Raw genomic sequence first — 20292 nt, 5'->3', positions numbered from 1 at the left:
TATACATATACATACATACATATATATATAATGTTCCATGGCATTTAGGTTAATTCCATGTCTTGGCTATTATAAATAGTGCTGCTGTGAACATAGGGGTGGATGTATCTTTTCAAATTACAGTTTTGTTTGGGTATATGCTCAGGAGTGGGATTGCTGGGTCATATGGTAGCTCTATTTTCAGTTTTTAAGGAACCTCCATACTGTTCTCCATAGTGGCTGTATCAATTTACATTCCCACCAATGGTGCAAGAGGGTTCCCTTTTCTCCACACCCTCTCCAGCATTTGTTACTTGTGGACTTTTTAATGATGGCCATTCTGACTGGTGTGAGGTGGTACCTCACTGTAGTTTTGATTTGCAGTTTGGTGTAATTATTAAATAAATGTGTCCTCTTTTATTCTAATGTGTCCCAGACTGTATGTTAAATTATGGTCACCACTTAGAAGGCTGTACCTGATCTGGCTCCATGTAATCTCTTTGGCCTACTCTCTCTGCTCCAGCCACACTGGCCTCCCTATTGTTCCTTGCACACACCAGGCGCTCCTACTTTAGGGCTTCTGTTTTAACTCTTCCCTCTACATGAAACACTCTTTCCCAGATATGTACTCGGCCCACTCCCTCGGCTTCTCCAAGTCTCCTCAAATCTCAAAGGAGATCAGCTCTGACCACCTGCTTAATGCTTGTAGAATGAACAACTGAATACTGAATATTTTTCTCTAAATTGATCCCTTTTTTACCTTAAATATCTTCTTCACTCTTAGTCTTAACAAATTATGTTGGTGTGGTGAATGTTATATTTTTTCTAATATACAATTCTAATGTTTATTTTAGAGTAAATATATTAAAAGCTGAGTAAAGGTAGGTACTACCTAAAATTATCACACCACTAGCAGTGTGCATACTGGATTTTATGGAACAATACATGTAGGTTTCCTGAAAACTCTACAACACGGAATTTTGAGACCCAGGGGCTCTGTGGCTATGCTGAAATGTCCTATGGTCCCCACTCAATATGGAATAAGTTTATTATTTGTAGTTGAACACATTTCCCTGGATCTTCCCAGCAAGTATATTATATCTTACTGGGCCCAAAGAGAGCACAATATAGTACATCTTAATAGATGTTGACACCCACTTATGAGTTTATTATATCACCAGTCTTCGGTCTTCCAAAATTCAAGGGTTTCATTCCAGCTACTAGGTAATTTGATTCTTTCTTACTTGCTTGGCACAGACGCTAAACCCCTTATCTGGCTTGTTGTTTTTATTGTTCAATCGGCAATCAATCTTAATTACATTCAGCTGTCTGACCCCTTTTTATGCTACAAGGTTCAAATTTAAGAATCTCATCTAGACTTTATGAAATTAAAAATAGCATACCTGGGAAATAAGAAGCTATAGATACGAGTATACGTGGAATGAAAGTGAAGAAAATAGAGAATGAATAGCTCATGGCATTAAACAAATGGGAGACGGGCATTGTAGAAAAGGAAAATAATGGAACTAATCTTCACTCATTTGAATCAATTCCAATTTGAACTTGAAAAGGAATTGCCATTTAGAAAGCTAAAATTATCTATGATTTTCCCCCTTAAATCATAGTAGTAAGTGCAGTTTGAGCAAGACATTTTGATTGCAACAATATAGAAAGAAATTGCATTATAAGAATAGGTCTGTCTGAACTTATTAGTAGCACTTTTTAAAAAAAATCTAAGTTCAGTGTAAATGTTTAAAGAAATAGACGGTACGAGAAATGGCCAAAATCTCTAATATGTTTCTTTTATTTACTGACATTTATAAGCAGATATTTTAATACTGTTATTGATGTTAAATAATGATAAATAAAATGTTATAATATACAAAGAATCACATGATAACCCTGGGTAGAATTCCATTATTTCCAATCACAAGTAATGTACTTTGTGCTAGAACAGAAAAACAAAAGAAAATTAGGAGAAGTCGTGTATCAATAACAAATGAACATCACAGAAACTATGAAGCTCTGAGAAAAACAATCACAATAGCATAAAATGTTTTAAGATATCTAAGCCACACTTGGGGTCATTATAATCACTTGTCTGTCTAGCATCCTTCTCTTTGGAGGATCAGTTCTTCCTACCTTTGTAGAATTTCTTTCTTTCTTCCCCCCAACCCCACCCCCCCATCCCCCATCCCAACTCGCCACATGGTTTGAATTGGAGCTACCTTTCTTCCAGACACTATCTCAAAGGCTTTAGTAATGAGTTGGAGGTGAATACTTCAATTGTATATTTTGGAGAAGTTTCAGACTAAGGTTAGGGTGAGAAAGAATCAAGAATGGTAGAAAAGAATTTATTCTTTTTGATGGTGAATCTGGGATGATCTGAACCCAGAGCTTGCTGCCACTATTCAAGCCTCCTGCAGCCATGGAAAGACCTGCCTGCTTTGGAGCAATTAGCAGTTCCTAACATAGAAAGAAGCAGAGAGCAAAGGAGTCCTGAAGATGTGTGTGAGTCCCTTGTTCCAGCAGCTCTTGCTGTTTCCTTTGTCATGAGTTAATGATTTCTCTATTTCTGCCCAAGTTAGTTCAAGTCGAGTTTCTTCACTTGAAATCAAGAGCCATAATATACATCCTGAACTTCTGTCTAGAAATTGTATGAACATGTGTGTACAAGTAAGTTCCCACAAATAGGAGTATAATTCATTAATGCAAGTCAAGTCTGTTCACTTATTAAAATTTTCAGTAAGATTTTAGGCAATTGAGAAAAAGTGGCTTTAAAAATCTGTTGTGCGAAATACAGTATAACAAGTGTGATAACAAAGTGTTTTTTTCTCTTACAAAAACAAAATCCTGATCTTTAGTCAATGACCCACTTATACAAAGTCTAAAAAACAAAATAATTTGGATGATAACTATGTTCTTTGTAATGGAATTTAATCTATCTCTCTTTCCTTGGAATAACTGGTAGAAAGTTTTCCCTTATTTCCTGTGCTGGGGCCTGAAAATGTTCCTCTCAGTTTATATAAATGAAAGTCTCATAAATAAGATCAGCAGCAGGTCTTGACCCCTGACTTTCAGATTTTTATAATAGCTCTTTTAGTGCATGCCCTGTCTTGCAAAAGAGCAAGGATTTTCTATTTTTAATTTGTGTAGCTATCCATAGGTCCTAATGCATTGTACTATGTACTATGTTCTATGTACTATGTACTAGTAGTTAGTAAAAAATACCTGTTAAATGAATGAATGAATGGAAGATTGGCAGTTGCAAGACAACTCATTTTCTCTAAAGAGAATTTAAATTCTCTCATCCTACTCCCTCTAACTGCATTTGCAGTTCCTTCTTTAGGAGGCACGTTTACCATATAGTTTATAAATGGTACATATAGACTTTTTCTGTTTTCTGTGCTGCTTTCGTCTTGCTATAAAAAACAAAACAGACAAAAAAGAAAACCAAGAAGAAAGCAAAAAAAGAGAAAAAGAAGAAAAAAATAAAATCTATGCTCTACCCTGTGGGTTGTTTACAGTCTCTCTGTAAGCTGAAAGGAGACACAGTTTGGTGGGATTGATGGATTGGTGAGAGCTGGTGCCGGATGTTGACCACAACAGATGCATAATAAAAACATCCATTGAGGTTTTCCCTCAGAATTCTAAATATATTTGGAAATAAGGGAAACATCTGCTTGATATTTCTTTCACTGACAGACTGCTATAGCTTTTTGAACTGATTTTTTTTTTAATTGGGGGGATTACTTTTGTGACATTGTAAGTGCTTCATCTAAATGTTCTTCACAAGCAAAATTCTAGCCCATGTTTTGATACCATTTCACTTAGTAAATGGCTACATTGTTTCTTACATTCCTATGCAGCTCTCTTTTGGTTCAGAGCAAAGTCATGAATGCTTAATAAAAATGGAACAACCCTATTTATTATAATTTCAAGATTGCAAAAATTGTGCTGCAACCAGAGTATTCTTTTTCCTGCAGCTTGGCCTCTGGTTACCATGGTTGTGACAGCATGTGACACAGTTCTTGGTGGCTAGGTTAAGGATATGTGCGAAAGCCATATGAAAAGTAATATGTTATATTTGAATCAGTGGCTTCACCCTAACTCTCAATGGTGCTCCCTAGACAAGCACCATGACCTGACCTTCAAAGGCTGAATAGCTTCTCTCTCAATCTATTCAGTTTTTTTTTTTTTTTTTTTTTTCTATTCAGTTTTGACATCTCTGACCAATACAATATGGAAAGAAGTTAGCAGCAACTGTAATGGCATGTGATCTCAGTTTGGCCAGTGGAATGAATGGACAGATGGAGATGTTTCTCAGAATTTATAGTGCACAGACAAGTGCAAATGAGGAGTCATTGGGCCCTCATGGATGACAGTACTGTAGCAGGTGCCAGCTGAGTCTGGGACTGGAGTGGGAGAAAAAGGGAAAAGGGGCTCACTGGGGAGAGGAAATGGGCTCCACCTAATAGAGGAGACCATTTTGCTTCTCTCATATTTCGGAGACAATTCATATTCATATAATCCACAAAGTCCAATGCTATACTCCCTTCTCTTAGCTTCATCAGAATGTGTTACATATGGTCAAGAAAGCCTCGTTTAGAACAAATTTTTTCCCACATTTTGGAGCATTATAAGTGTTAAGAGTTGTGGGAGGTGCATACTATTTAATGTTTCAGGTCATTAGTTCTTAACCTGATGACAACATGGAAAAGTCTGGGGCATTTCAAAGTTAGTGGAGAAGAGTCTATAACATTGGTGGTAAGTCTGTGAGCTATGGAAACAGCTTGAATTTGCCTCCTTAAGATTTTTTAATCCTTCGTTTTCTCATATTGGTCTGTGATGCAAAGTCTTTGTGTTGGCCTCATTGGCCCCCAACTAGGGAGCCTTGAGCTAAAATCTAGGTTTGGGCTTTACGGGTTGTGAATCCCTTGACAAGACATTCAAAAGTTCGAATAAATGTTGAGCATATTCATGAAAAGATTTTCATAGCTTTAAGCAAATCATCAGAGATAATTTTAAAAAGGAGCTTAAAAAATAACTACTAAAAAATTGCCTTTCATTTTTTTCTGCCTTCAGCAGTTAAGTGACTTTTTACAGTTCCCTTTTTCTTTTGATACTTTCTACTAAGATTGCTTTCAGGAAATGACTTCATATTTGTCATTAACACTTTATTAGTGTTACTTCTCAGGAACAGTTGCTCTTTTTTGTTTCATTTCTGATTGTGGAGCTAAAAATGTCATTGCCTTTTTAAGGACTACCAAGCTTTAGGATGTGAGAGAGGTGGTACTTTGGGTGGGAAAATTTTCTAGATTGGTTGAAATCATACAACCACATTCTAGGAGACTACAGAATTATAAAACCCACACAATTTTATTTTTCAAGATGTTGAGAAAGCATCTTGGTTTTGTGAAAAAGTGCTGGGCTTGGAGCTGGCTAATTTGGCTTTATTTCCTGGATCCACCAATTACTAGTAGTGAGACTGTGGGTAAGATATTTAATCTGAGTTTCACTGTCATCATCTATAAAATGGAAGCTAACAATACTTCCATTACAGGGTTGTGAGGATTAGTAGTAATTTATGTAGTACGCTTTACCACTCAATAGATGGTTGCTACGACAGATGGAAATGCATTGGGAAAGCAATATGGTAAGGAAGAAAAATGGCTACAACAGTGAAAGTAATAAGCTTTAATAATGTTTTACATACATTGTTTTGTTTAAGTCTCACAACAACACAATTATTGCTTCCATTTCACAGAAGAAAAACTGAGGCAGAAGTGGCTCAGCAACTGGCTAAAAGCTATTCAGCTGACAGTTGGTGGAGCAGGTGAAATCAGTGAGCAGTCTCCAGAGCCCACCCTTTAACTTCCAGTCCAGACTATCTACCCTCATTATGATGACAGACATGGGTGTGAGGTGTATACATTTGAGAATTTTTAGCTTTGATGGCATTTGATTTTGTATTTTTGTGATGGCTAGCAATGTAAATCCGTTAATATGCTCAACATTATCTTACCCATAAGTTTTGTCCTGATATTAAAACAGGATTTTCCCCTTAATACTTGCCTTTCAGTTTAGTGAACAAAAAACCAAAAAACCCAACTTATTTGAAGTCTGTTATGTCCAGGCATTGTACTTAGCTCATTAGCCTCATAGAGCTCACAGTCTAGATGAAGAAACACATGCAGAAACAGATCATTTAATTATACATATAGTAGGGGAAAAACATAAATGTATCTTGGTTGCTATGGGAATATAAGGAAGGGGACTTTTGACCAACCTGGGGAAACAGGGGTGCTTCCTAGAGGAGATGATCATAGTAAGTGTTGATGAGTAGGTGAGAACCAGCCAGACTAGGGAAGGTGGAGAGGGGGTACGGTACTTAGCAGAAGGAATAGCAAGGGCAAAATCATGGAGGCAGAAAACAGCATGGGACATGGGAGGTGAGAGAAGTGGAGGGCGGAACTGCAAGCAACTGGGCTTTGCCAGACATAGATGGACATGGGGCACAGCAGGAAGGTGCGACACAGGGCATGGACTCACACACCCCCCTCACTGAATAGTCTGGTTGGTTGGCTGTCATTCTGTAGAGATGGGAACTAAAGAAGAATTAAGAAGGAATGAAATGGTCAGATCTCCCTCTGTCTCCACTGTGGAGAATGGAGAGGTGATTGGGACAGGGTTTATTTCTTGGATACCCTTTTATCAACCAGTATCCCTTGTGGAAGCTTTTCATTTTCTTATTATATTTTTCCTTTCTTTTCTCTCCCTGGCTTTTGTTTCTACAATCCAGTGGGGAGATCAGAATTTAATAACTAAATGCAGTAACTTATGATAGCTTCTGCCTCTTCCATTCTTTTCTCAATCCTTCTGTTTGTTTAATCTGATTTATTCAAACTTCCATTTGGTAGTTATGTCTGAGTGAGTCTCATTCTCTGACTATCCCTGGAGACCTGGCTTATGTAAACTTAGGGTCCTGGGCTTTACCTGATATTCTGATAGAATTCTCCCAGAAGTAGAATAAGAATCCCCCAAATCCCAAATCTGAAAATTGTCTGTATTGTTTGCAGGAAAGCCTAGAAAAATATCGAAGCCAAAGAACTTAGGAGAGTAATGTGAGGAGATAAGAGAGAGAATCTGCTCTTCATAAATAGAAAGCCTATGTTCCCTAGAGTGGAGAAGGTGAAGTGGGGCAATATATACATAAAGCTCATAGTTAGTAAAGCTCACAGTTGTCTTCTCAGTTGTCTTCCTTAATCACACAAGGGCACACATGGAAACTCATCCCCCTTGCACAATTCAGTTCAGCATAGTGGAGCAGTGATTCTCAAGGCGGATGAAGGGTACAATCAAAACCAGCTCTGGGTCGTTTTCAAACAGAGAATTTTGTGAAAACTCTCCCACTGCCCACATCTCCCACACTCCCACTCCCCACATTGAAAGTTACCAACAAAGTGAGATACAACTGCTGATATGGATGTGTCACATCCCTTAAGTGTATCTGGGTAAATAAAAAGTTGAGAACAACTGTAGACATCCTCTGGTGGTGTACGCTGTGCTGTGCAGGGAAACCTACCAAAAACCAGGCATGATTATGCAAAGCTGGCAGCCATGTTTTTCCCAGTTCCCCACTGTCAGCTGTGTTTTCTTTTGTGACAAAGAAGTAGTGACTTACAGTGGGTCATAAATCTAAGGCTGTTCTCTTATCAGCATTCAGAAGGCAAGGACTATGTCTTATTTATCTTTCTATTCCCACTGCCTTGCACAGTGCCTGATACAGAACAATCGCCCAACAAATGAACTGCAAAATGAATGAAAAATTACCTTGAGAGGGTAGTGAGCTAAAAGGCAAAGATTTTATAGACTTCTAATTCTTCAAAACACTGCATTTTCCTACCCAAATGTTTGAATTGGGCCTTTTATATGTTAAGTATTTGGCTTATTTGGTAATTATTGTTCTGTTACCTGACACTTAGAAAACCTAGCATTATGAATAAAACTAATTTGAGGTCTCTCAGCAACTGCTGATTTTCAATACTTTTCTTCCCTGCAACAAATAATACTCTTTAGGGCATATACTTCCCCGCCATGGTTTTTTAAAATTTATCTTGATGAACTAAACCACAATAATTTGACAGTGAAGACATTTAAATCATGCACTTTAGTGCAATTCCCAGAGCTAGAGAAAACAGGCCACTGTGATTGAAGCAATGGATTGAATCTCTACTGCCAGATGGCAGCTGAAATATAACAGGCTTACAGCTGTCAGCCACACCTAGAGGTCTGCACGCAAAGGGTAAGCATGTCAGCGATGGAAATAGAAAGCTGGATGGTTACCTGAAATTCTTGCATTGTTCCTAGTGGCTTATAAAGACTAAGGGAAATCTGTTCAGTATTTGTAGTGGAGCTGTGTAAATGTACTGCTTGCGTCCTGGGTATTATTGCTATTTTCTATATGTGCTGTGTTAGATTTTTAAACACATACCTCTGAAATCAGAACCAGCATTATATTTCTCAATCTATGATGTTTACATGATTTTGTTCAAATCATTCTTAAAAACACACAATCTGTGAGAAATGGCTTCCCACATCCCCAAAGCTTTTAAGCATGGGTTTTCAGAATTTTCTTTAATGACTGATTTGATTTTTCTGCTTATTCTGTATGCTACAGTTGATTCAGGGCAAAAGTATTTTGAATTTCCCACTCCATGTCAGAATAGCCCTGAAATAATATAATACTTTATAGGATGAAGCTGTTGTCCATGTTTCCATAACTTCTGTTAGAGAATGCATCTGGATCCATTCAACCATGTTCAATGTTTTTAAATGCCAAATGAGAGCTTCAGAAGAGCCCCTTGAGGAAGGAGAGATGACATTTGCCGAGCTCTGCTCATATCAACTCAGGAAGAAGAATATATCTGGCAATACATTTATCCTGATAAACGTGATGATAGGAAAGTCTTTGTTTAAGCAGTGGCAGCGTGTATTTACTGCTACATCTATATACGGGCTGTCAGGTCACATAAAACAGGCCATAACAGAAGACAGTTGCAGGGAATAGGTTATGTAATGAGATCAAGCCAATCAAAGTCTGGCATCCAGCTGTAATTCTACTAACAGTGTGGGGAGTCTGCTTATCCACCCAAGTCAAGGATATATTTCTTTTTCTTTTTGATCACTGTTCATGAAATTACATTGTTATCCCCTTCAGCTGTTCAGTGAGCCACTTGAAAGAAGAATAAAGTGTATAAAAAATGGGAGGAAAAGGAGAAAGGCCTCAGGCTATAGAATTTATAGCTGGAGAACTCAAGATTTTTATGCAGGTAAATTTCCTAAATAGAAAAGGACCACAGAGTCTTGAACTATTCAGAAATAAATATGCTGTTTTAAGTTTATGATGCTCACAAAACCCCATGGTATTGTAACTCTCATTCTGACAAATACAAGGCACTAGTCTTTAGAACAGCCTGAAAAATCATTCAAATGAGGGAGATATCAAAAACTACTGAAGCAGAGATTCCTTAAGTGTAAGTTAGTAGGTTTTCAATCACTTTAGTTTCACAATTTGACATTATTAAGGCTAATATATAGGTGCCTGCCAGCACAGCTACCATTAGGAATCTATCAGTATTTCCATTATAAATCCCATTTTTCAGGAGTTAATAACTTGGTCATAAAAATTTACTGTAGGCTGAAATCAAGTCTTGAAGGAAAATCTCTTTCCTTAATCCCAGCAGAAGAGTTTGCTCGTGTTTCTGATGCTAAGATGGTCAGAGACCAGAAAAGGTAGAGTATGTATAAACTTTCATTTCTGAAAATTTAGCATCAATCCTGGTGCTGTCAGACGTGGTGATATGTGCTGGTATTTTGTTTGTTGGCTTGCTTTTTCTTCTTCTTCTCTCCCCACCCCCTCCTCCACCTACTCCCCTTTCTTTTTTGTATCTTGGTCGTAAGTGGAAGTTTGGTCCTTCTAAAATGTTCAACATATGCATTTTGCTCAGTGGAGAAGGAGCAAGGAAGTCAGAGTTTATATAGATTCATCAGAAAATAAGCTCTGAGCTTCTTTTCCTTCTGGTTTCCTATAATCTTTTCAGCACTGAAATGCTCTGCATGGAAACATTATAAAGTTACTTCAGTAAGTAGGGAAAGCTATAAACTGTTACTTTGTGGCTAGGCGAGAAAATTGATCTACCATCTTACAACCTTTTTGACTATCCAGCAAAATATTTATCCACTTTCCCTGCATTTACCAAATGCATAATAACTATGAAGGGGTACCATATTAATATGGTGAAACGAGTAAGGAATTAAACAATTCAAAATTTTCTCATTGCTTAATATCTTTTTTTTAATTTATTTTTAAATTTTTAAATTTTTAAATTTTTTAAAATTTTATTTTCTTTATTTTTTAATACAGCAGGTTCTTATTACTCAACAGTTTTATACACATCAGTGTATACATGTCAATCCCAATCTCCCAATTCATCACACCCCCTCCCCCACCCCCCTGCCGCTTTCCCCACTTGGTGTCCATACGTTTGTTCTCTACATCTGTGTCTCAATTTCTGTGCTGCAAACTGGTTCATCTGTACCATTTTTCTAGGTTCCACATATATGCATTAACATACGATATTTGTTTTTCTCTTTCTGACTTACTTCACTCTGTATGACAGTCTCTAGATCTATCCAGGTCTCTACAATGACCCAATTTTGTTCCTTTTTATGGCTGAATAATATTCCATTGTATATATGTACCACATCTTCTTTATCCATTTGTCTGTCGATGGGCATTTAGGTTGCTTCCATGTCCTGGCTATTGTCAGTAGTGCTGCAGTGAACATTGGAGTGCATGTGTCTTTCTGAATTATGGTTTTCTCAGGGTATATGCCCAGTAGTAGGATTGCTGGCTCATATGGTACTTCTATTTTCAGTTTTTTAAGGAACCTCCATACTGTTCTCCATAGTGGCTGTATTGATTTACATTCCCACCCCAAGAGGGTTCCCTTTTCTCCACAACCTCTCCAGCATTTGTTCTTTATAGATTTTCTGATGATGCCCATTCTAACTAGTGTGAGGTAGTACCTCATGGTGGTTTTGACTTGCGTTTCCCTAATAATTAGTGATGTTGAGCAGCTTTTCTTGTGCTTCTTGGCCATCTGTATGTCTTCTTTGGAGAAATATCTATTTAGGTCTTCTGCCCATTTTTGGATTGCATTGCTTGTTTTTTTAATAGTGAGCTGCATGAGCTGTTTATATATTTTGGAGATTAATCCTTTGTCAGTTGATTTGTTTGCAAATATTTTCTCCCATTCTGAGGGTTGTCTTTACGTCTTTATGGTTTCCTTTGCTGTGCAAAAACTTTGAAGTTTCAGTAGGTCCCATTTGTTTATTTTTGTTTTTATTTCCATTTATCTAGGAGATGGATCAAAAAAGATCTTGCTGTGATTTATGTCAAAGAGTGTTCTTCCTATGTTTTCCTCTAAGAGTTTTATAGTGTCCAGTCTTACATTTAGGTCTCTAATTCATTTTGAGTTTATTTTTGTGTATGGTGTTAGGGAGTGTTCTAATTTCATTCTTTTACATGTAGCTGTCAAGTTTTCCCAGCACCACTTATTGAACAGACTGTCTTTTCTCCATTGTATATCCTTGCCTCCTTTATCATAGATTAGTTGACCATAGGTGTGTGGGTTTATCTCTGGGCTTTCTATCTTCTTCCATTGATCAGTGTTTCTGTTTTTGTGCCAGTACCATATTGTCTTGATTACTGTAGCTTTGTAGTATAGTCTGAAGTCAGGGAGTCTGATTCCTCCAGCTCCGTTTTTTTCCCTCAAGACTGCTTTGGCTATTTGGCATCTTTTGTGTCTCCATACAAATTTTAAGATTGTTTGTTCTAGTTCCGTAAAAAGTGCCATTGGCACTTTGATAGGGATTGCATTGAATCTGTAGATTGCTTTGGGTAGTATAGTCATTTTCACAATATTGATTCTTCCAGTCCAAGAACATGGTATATCTCTCCATCTGTTGGTATCATCTTTAATTTCTTTCATCAGTGTCTTATAGTTTTCTGCGTACAGGTCTTTTGTCTCCTTAGGTAGGTTTATTCCTAGGTGTTTTATTTTTTTGTTGTAGTGGTAAATGGGAGTGTTTCCTCAATTTCTTTTTCAGATATTTCATCATTAGTGTATAGGAATGCAAGAGATTTCTGTGCATTAACAAATTCATTGATTAGCTCGAGTAGTTTTCTGGTGGCATCTTTAGGATTCTCTATGTATAGTATCATGTCATCTGCAAACAGTGACAGTTTTACTTCTTCTTTTCCAATTTATATTCCTTTTATTTCTTTTTCTTCTCTGATTGCTGTGGCTAGGACTTCCAAAACTATGTTGAATAATAGTGGTGAGAGTGGACATCCTTGTCTTGTTCCTGATCTTACAAGAAATGCTTTTCAGTTTTTCACCATTGAGAATGATGTTTGCTGTGGGTTTGTCGTATATGGCCTTTATTATGTTGAGGTAGGTTCCTTCTATGCCCACTTTCCAGAGAGTTTTTGTCATAAATGGGTGTTGAATTTGTTGAAAGCTTTTTCTGCATCTATTGAGATGATCATATGGTTTTTATTCTTCAATCTTTTAATATGTCGTATCACATTGATTTGCATATATTAAAGAATCCTTGCATCCCTGGGATAAATCCCACTTGATCATGGTGTATGATCCTTTTAATGTGTTGTTGGATTCGGTATGCTAGTATTTTGTTGAGGATTTTTGCATCTATATTCATCAGTGATATTGGTCTGTAATTTTCTTTTTTCGTAGTATCTTTGTCTGGTTTTGGTATCAGGGTGATGGTGGCTTCATAGAATGAGTTTGGGAGTGTTCCTTCCTCTGTAATTTTTGGGAAGAGTTTGGGAAGGATAGGTGTTAGCTCTTCTCCAAATGTTTGATAGAATTCACCTGTGAAGCCATCTGGTGCTGGACTTTTGTTTGTTGGAAGATTTTTAATCACAGTTTCAATTTCATTACTTGTGATGGGTCTGTTCACATTTTCTATTTCTTCCTGGTTCAGTCTTGGAAGGTTATACCTTTCTAAGAATTTGTCCATTTCTTCCAGGTTTTCCATTTTATTGGCATAGAGTTGCCTGTAGTAGTCTCTTAGGATGCTTTGTATTTCTGCGGTGTCTGTTGTAACTTCTCCCTTTTAATTTCTAATTTTATTGATTTGAGTCCTCTCCCTCTTTTTCTTGATGAGTCTGGCTAAGGGTTTATCAGTTTTGTTTATCTTCTCAAAGAACCAGCTTTTAGTTTTATTGATCTTTGCTATTGTTTTCTTTGTTTCTATTTCATTTATTTCTGCTCTGATCTTTATGATTTCTTTCCTTCTGCTAACTTTGGGTTTTGTTTGTTCTTCTCTCTCCAGTTCCTTCAGGTGTAAGTTTAGATTGTTTATTTGAGATTTTTCTTGTTTCTTGAGGCAGGCTTGTATAGCTATAAACTTCCCTCTTAGAACTGCTTTTGCTGCATCCCATAGGTGTTGGATCATCGTGTTTTCATTGTCATTTGTGTCTAGGTATTTTTTGATTTCCTCTTTGATTTCTTCCGTGATCTCCTGGTTATTTAGTAACTTAGTGTTTAGCCTCCATTTGTTTGTTTTTTTACGTTTTTTTCCTTGTAATTGATTTCTAATCTCATACCGTTGTGGTCTGAAACGATGCTTGATATGATTTCAATTTTCTTAAATTTACTGAGGCTTGATTTGTGACCCAAGATGTGATTTATCCTGGAGAATGTTCCGTGTGTGCTTGAGAAGAAAGTGTAATCTGCTGTTCTTGGATGTAATGTCCTATAAATATCAATTAAATCTATCTGGTCTATTGTGTCATCTGTTTCCTTATTTACTTCCACTTTGGATGATCTGTCCATTGGTGTAAGTGGGGTGTTAAAGTCCCCCACTATTATTGTGTTACTGGCTATTTCCTCTTTTATAGCTGTTAGCAGTTGCCTTATGTATTGAGGTGCTCCTGTTTTGGGTGCATATATATTTATAATTGTTATATCTGCTTCTTGGATTGATCCCTTGATCATTATGTAGTGTCATTCCTTGTGTCTTGTAACATTCTTTTATTTATTTATTTATTTATTTATTTTTGCGGTACGCGGGCCTCTCACTGTTGTGGCCTCTCCTGTTGTGGAGCACAGGCTCCGGACACGCAGGCTCAGCGGCCATGGCTCACGGACCCAGCCACAACGCGACATGTGGGATCTTCCCGGACCGGGGCACAAACCGGTTTCCCCTGCATCGGCAGGCGGACTCTCAACCACTGCACCACCAGGGAAGCCCCATTCTTTATTTTAAAGTGTATTTTATTTGATATGAGTATTGCTACTCCAGCTTTCTTTTGATTTCCATTTGCATGGAATATCTTTTTCCATCCCCTCACTTTCAGTCTGTATGTGTCCCTAGGTCTGAAGTGGGTCTCTTGTATATATGGGTCTTGTTTTTGTATCCATTCAGCAAGCCTGTGTCTTTTGGTTGGAGCATTTAATCCGTTCACATTTAAGGTAATTATCGATATGTATTTCCTATGACCATTTTCTTAATTGTTTTGGGTTTGTTTTTGTAGGTCCTTTTCTTCTCTTGTGTTTCCCACTTAGAGAGGTTTCTTTACCATTTGTTGTAGAGCTGGTTTGGTGGTGCTGAATACTCCTAGCTTTTGCTTGTCTGTAAAGCTTTTGATTTCTCTGTCGTATCTGAATGAGATCCTTGCCGGGTAGAGTAATCTTGGTTGTAGGTTCTTCCCTTTCATCGCTTTAAGTATATCATGCCACTCCCTCTGGTTTGTAGAGTTTCTGCTGAGAAATCAGCTGTTAACCTTATGGGAGTTCCCTTGTATGTTATTTGTCGTTTTTCCCTTTCTGTTTTCAAAAAGTTTCCTTTGTCTTTAATTTTTGCCGATTTGATTACTGTGTGTCTCAGTGTGTTTCTCCTTGGGTTTATCCTGTATGGGAGTTGCTGCACTTCCTGGACTTGGGTGGCTATTTCTTTCCCCATGTTAGGGAAGTTTTTGACTATAATCTCTTCAAATATTTTCTCTGGTCCTTTCTCTCTCTCTTCTCCTTCTGGGACTCCTATAATGCGAATGTTGTTGCATTTAATGTTTTCCCAGAAGTGTCTTAGGCTGTCTTCATTTCTTTTCATTCTTTTTTCTTTATTCTGTTCCCCAGCAGTGAATTCCACCATTTTGTCTTCCAGGTCACTTATCCGTTTTTTTGCCTCAGTTATTCTGCTGTTGATTCCTTCTAGTGTAGTTTTCATTTCAGTTATTGTATTGTTCATCTCTGTTTGTTTGTTCTTTACTTCTTCTAGGTCTTTGCTAAACATTTCTTGCATCTTCTCGATCTTTGCCTCCATTCTTTTTCCGAGGTCTTGGATCATCTTCACTATCATTATTCTGAATTCTTTTTCTTGAAGGTTGCCTATCTCCACTTCATTTAGTTTTTCTGGGGTTTTGCTTTGTCCTTTCATCTGGTACATAGCCCTCTGCCTCTTCATCTTGTCTATCTTTCTGTAATTGTGGTTTTTGTTCCACAGGCTGCAGGATTGTAGTTCTTCTTGCTTCTGCTGTCTGCCCTCTGCCCTAACCCTAATATCTTTTAGACCTAGCTTAATTTCTTTTAGGGCCTAGCTCTCTGGGCATATTATGACACACAAAACCTAGTCTATTCTTGGACCAAACTATTTTTTCTGTAGTTATGTACAACTGAAAGTCCCTCTTTTTTCCTGGGAGAAAAATAGTCAACAGTCATCATAGACCACCAAACTATTCAAGATGTTGTGGAAGTACTTTCCATGAAGGTTTAAAGACAATGAATAGAAAGAAAGAAAGATAAAGCACTCAGATTTAACATTGAGAAATAAGTGCAAGATTATCCCAACATTCTGTACTATTTTAGTGAATTTGGTGGAAGAATTAAGGAATTGCTGGTATATACTGATTTCTAGAAGGATAAGCATTCTCATTTCCAACCCAAAGCTTTCCATTGGTGTGCATAAAATTTTGACTTGTGTGTTCCTACCATCTCCTCCGTCTAGTGCCTGGCCCTGACTTATAAGGGTTTCTTTTTTTTTGCATATCTGAGGCTGTTATGTCTCACCTTGCTCCCCTCGGCACTTCCTAGCTAACCTGGCAAGCATCCCTTGAGTTTCAAACAGTGAGGGATCTCATATGCCTTGCTGCCCCCTATTGGTGACCAAAGACAATCTTAGATTTTTTAAATTAATGCCTATATTTGAGAGGTACTTCCTATGGAAGCTTTTTATAAAGTTTTTAAAAATTATATAAATATTATGTGATGATTTTATTTATAATTAATGGCTTTATTTTTTAAATGTTTATTTTGACTTAGTTTTCTTCATAAATTTATAAGGAATTCTTCAGTTCATGTCATGATCTTTTTCTAAAATTGGCACTGCATAACTGAAAGTGCAAGGCAAAGTTTTCTATCATCATTGCACAAAGATTTTCTTTCTTTGTACATTTAAACGAAGGAATTGATTTCTTATGGTTTTGAATGTAGTTCTTTAAATTGAAAACATACATATTGGATTTGCGTATTGCTTCCTCAAAATGGGTTTCTTTTTTGTTTTGTTTTAATGTTGTATTAGCCTATTTGGGCTGCCACCAAAATATGCCATGGACTCGGTGGCTTAAACACAGAAATTTATTCTCATAGTTCTTGAGGCTGGAAGTCCCAGGTCAAAGTCTGGCAGGGTCAGCTTCTGGTGCGAACTCTCTTCCCAGCTTGATATTCTTAAAATGGTAGAGGAAGAGAGTGCTAGTGACTTTCCTCTTCTAATAAGATCACCAGCCCTATTGCGTTAGGACTCCATCCTACGACCTCATTTAACCTCTATCACCTCCTCACAGGCCCCTTCTCCAAATGCAGTTACATAGGGAGTTAGGGCTTCAACATATGAATTTGGAGGTGGGGGACACAAACAGAAAAATGTTGATATGTGAATTTTAATAATCCAACTTATTTTTTAATTAATCAATCAAATTATTATTTTTAAAATCACATACCATGGGCTAAGAGTAAATGAGAATGGGATTGGTATTAGAATAATAAGGCATTACCCTCACCATGGTGAACTGATAACACAGTTAAGAAAATGAATTAAAATCAGACTAAAACAAGGAAAAATGATAAAAGTGCAAAGTACTAAATCATCATACTGTCTTTAATTACAAAAGAAGTTGTATTTGTGGGCTGGAATAACCAGAGAAGTCTGACAGTGCTTTCAGAATTTTCTTAAATCACCTGATATATTTTTACCAGGCTACTGCTGCTAACTGAAGCAGTGAGTTATGTGTCTTGGGCTGAATGAAGCATGCCACAGAATCATTGATGTTGGGCTAAAAAACCCAAAACTCTTCCTTCTTTTGTTTCTTTATTTGTTTGACTGCCTTTTGAGTCCAGAACAATTTCAGAGCATCCAGTGGAGCCCCTAACCATTCCAGAGGGCAAGAGATTGGACACACTGATTGGTTTGAAAACCTTGATATCTAATTTTTTCTGTGGCTTCTCTGTAAGTTCAACTCAATAGTTCATTTATTTATTCCTCCAACCATAGGGAAAACAAGCCTGAAAACACCAGTTCATAACACTAAATTATGAATGTTAAAGACACGCACAGCTCTACCTACCAGCAACACCTATGGGCAGAGCCTGTCATACTGTGGACACTGACATATTTCTAATTATACCATTTCTTATCAAGTAAACATCCTGGGTTGATCAGAAAAACAGAAAATATCGCCATGATCAAAATAAATCTATAATTTAAGCTGGATTTTCTACCACTATCAGGCAAAAGGTTGTTTAAAAAAAAAGTTGTGCTGTAAATCACATCTCATTTTGCAGAATCTGGTATGAAGGAAAAATCGTGTGTTTGAAATTTGTCCCTGAATTTATCTCTAATTTCAAAATCATTTTCCTTCTTCTGTGAAGCCTATCCCCAGCCCAGGTTACTGCATTTCCCTTGTGCTCTCACTTCTGCTCTCCTTCATTTATCAAAGCAAAGTATCTGCTAACAGTCATGTAAAACCTGGTATGAATTTAAGTCATGGTGTTATCTCTCTTCAGGGGATTTATAATTTTGGATTTATCTGTAATTCTGGAATAAATGCCTTTGACTCCTGCAAAAGAAGCTTTATGTATGAGCATAGTAAAGAGAGGTGTTTTTGGAGTTGGGGACTTTCTATTACTGTTGAAAGCACACAAAGAGCTAGCAGTCAACTTTATTGAGAAGATTGGTATCTAAATTGCAAAATTATCTCAAAGTTAGGGATTTATGTAAAATGCAAGGTCAGAATTACAATGAAGGGACATATTACGTAAGTATTTTGGAGATGAGAAAATGAAACTAGCATTTATTGGGTATCATATGCCAGGAAATGTGCCAGGCATCCTCACATTTCTTTAGCTCATTTAAAGCACTTCTGTAAATCCTTCACCCCATTTTACCATCAAGGAAACAAAGTTCTGGAGGTTAAGTTTCACAGATATCCTGCAGCTAGCAAATAATGGAACCATGTCTCCCTGGCTTCAAAGTCCATTATCTTGGTATAGGAAAGAGAAAAGTTGTCAAAATACGTGACACTTAAACACGTGATTTATTTTGCTCTATTAAAAATTTGCTTTGGACATTTTGAATTAAACTCCTTTAATCACAGGATAACATGTACTTTGTACCATACCACCTTGCTGGCTTTTAGTATGCAGAGCCAAGATGAATTGTCTTCAAAAATTTTTTCAATTTATTTCTTCTATCAGAAACTGTCAATAATAGAGGATGGTGAGGCTGTAATGCAGAAATTACAAGGTTATCCAAGACCTGCCTCATATGTAGTTGGCATATGTTGCTCTCCAACTAACCTATGGATATGAATATTTCTGCACTAATTGAAAGTAAGCTAGCCAAAGTCAACCTACACAATCATATGGGTGGAATAATCATATAATTTGAACCAAAAATTGCGACACATCAACAGACTGAATATTTGAAATTATGACTATTACATTATATCTAGAGTATATGGTTAGCTTATTAAGGGTTAGGGGGCTAATTTTGTATTTTTTCTCAATTAAATTTAACTGTAGATTCACTTGAGAATGTGTTTTAATGCTTTACTGAATGAATCTACCCACTTGTACATTTTTTTGAGAAATAAAGAAAAAAATTAGGTGGTAAACAGAATCTATTACTAAAGTCATGTATATGAACCAAGGCCAGTTTGAAGCTGCATTTTTGTGCAAGGAAGCCCATTTTGTTTATTGCTTTCCAAAAATTTTAAAATATTAAGTGTGATTATTTTTCCAAACTTTTTAAGGTTACATTAAATCAATGTAAATAATAACAATAAAGCTTGCTAACTTAAAAATGTGGGGTTTTTAGGTGTATGCTTTAGATTGGATTATTAATTAACTTTTGAATTGGAAATATTAATCTACAAAAGCAATAAAAAGTGTATTTTAACTCATTCTATCTAATATGATGATAATATAGGCTCTTTGCTTTTACTATTTTCCCTCTGGTTACCTGTCCTTTTTTTTGTTAGGTTTCACATATTCATTACTGAGCTACACAGTGAGCAGTGGTGAGGAAAGATCAAGAAAAGAGAAGAGAGCCATTCCATTTCTCCCATCAAACACAGGCAGCTGTTCCAGACAGTACTGATATTCTGATACGGTAAGACAAAATTGACCTTAATAGCATAAGTGTGTGCCACTTCATATGTGAGGCTCCTTATAGACCCAGCTTGGTTCTTCTCCAGTGTCTTGTCTTGGAGTTGTACCTGATTGTATTACCAGTTTTCATTTGAATCCATGGGGGAATGGGACGATTTTGCTTTTGTTTCTTGGCCAGGAATCACTTGATCCTGAAAGTGTTGTGAGAAGACATGGTAAGGAGGAAATTCAACTGCACATAGGATGGCAGACAAGAGAAAAGATTCCCTCTGGTTACCTGTCCTTGAGTAATCCTTTCTGCTTGTAATTATCATGACCAGAGATTGGATAGGAAAATAAAATAGGAATTACTCGGGGCTTAATCTGTCCTTGCATATGATGGTGGTGGGGAAATAAGTTGAAAAAGGTACATATTGTGGTACTTGGGTTTTCTAAGGGCTCATTTATATACTATTTATATTCCCCATTTGGCATAAAAAAATTGAGGCTCTGATGATGTAATTTATAAAATTGATACATGGTACTATAAAAGATGGTTTCATAAAAATGTATTTTA

The 20292-nt window shown here is 36.9% G+C and overlaps 1 pseudogene; it reads right to left on the bottom strand.

Moving 5' to 3' along the window:
• Positions 1 to 19794: 19794 nt before the first annotated feature.
• On the bottom strand, positions 19795 to 19950 carry LOC114893426 (annotated as a pseudogene).
• Between the last annotated feature and the right edge of the window lie 342 nt (positions 19951 to 20292).

This window comes from Monodon monoceros, unplaced genomic scaffold (assembly GCF_005190385.1).
Source record: "Monodon monoceros isolate NGI ecotype Baffin Bay Population unplaced genomic scaffold, NGI_Narwhal_1 Super_Scaffold_12, whole genome shotgun sequence".
Lineage (NCBI taxonomy): Eukaryota > Metazoa > Chordata > Mammalia > Artiodactyla > Monodontidae > Monodon > Monodon monoceros.
Note: the sequence above shows the minus strand (reverse complement) of the source record. Positions and strands in the feature narration are given on the sequence as shown.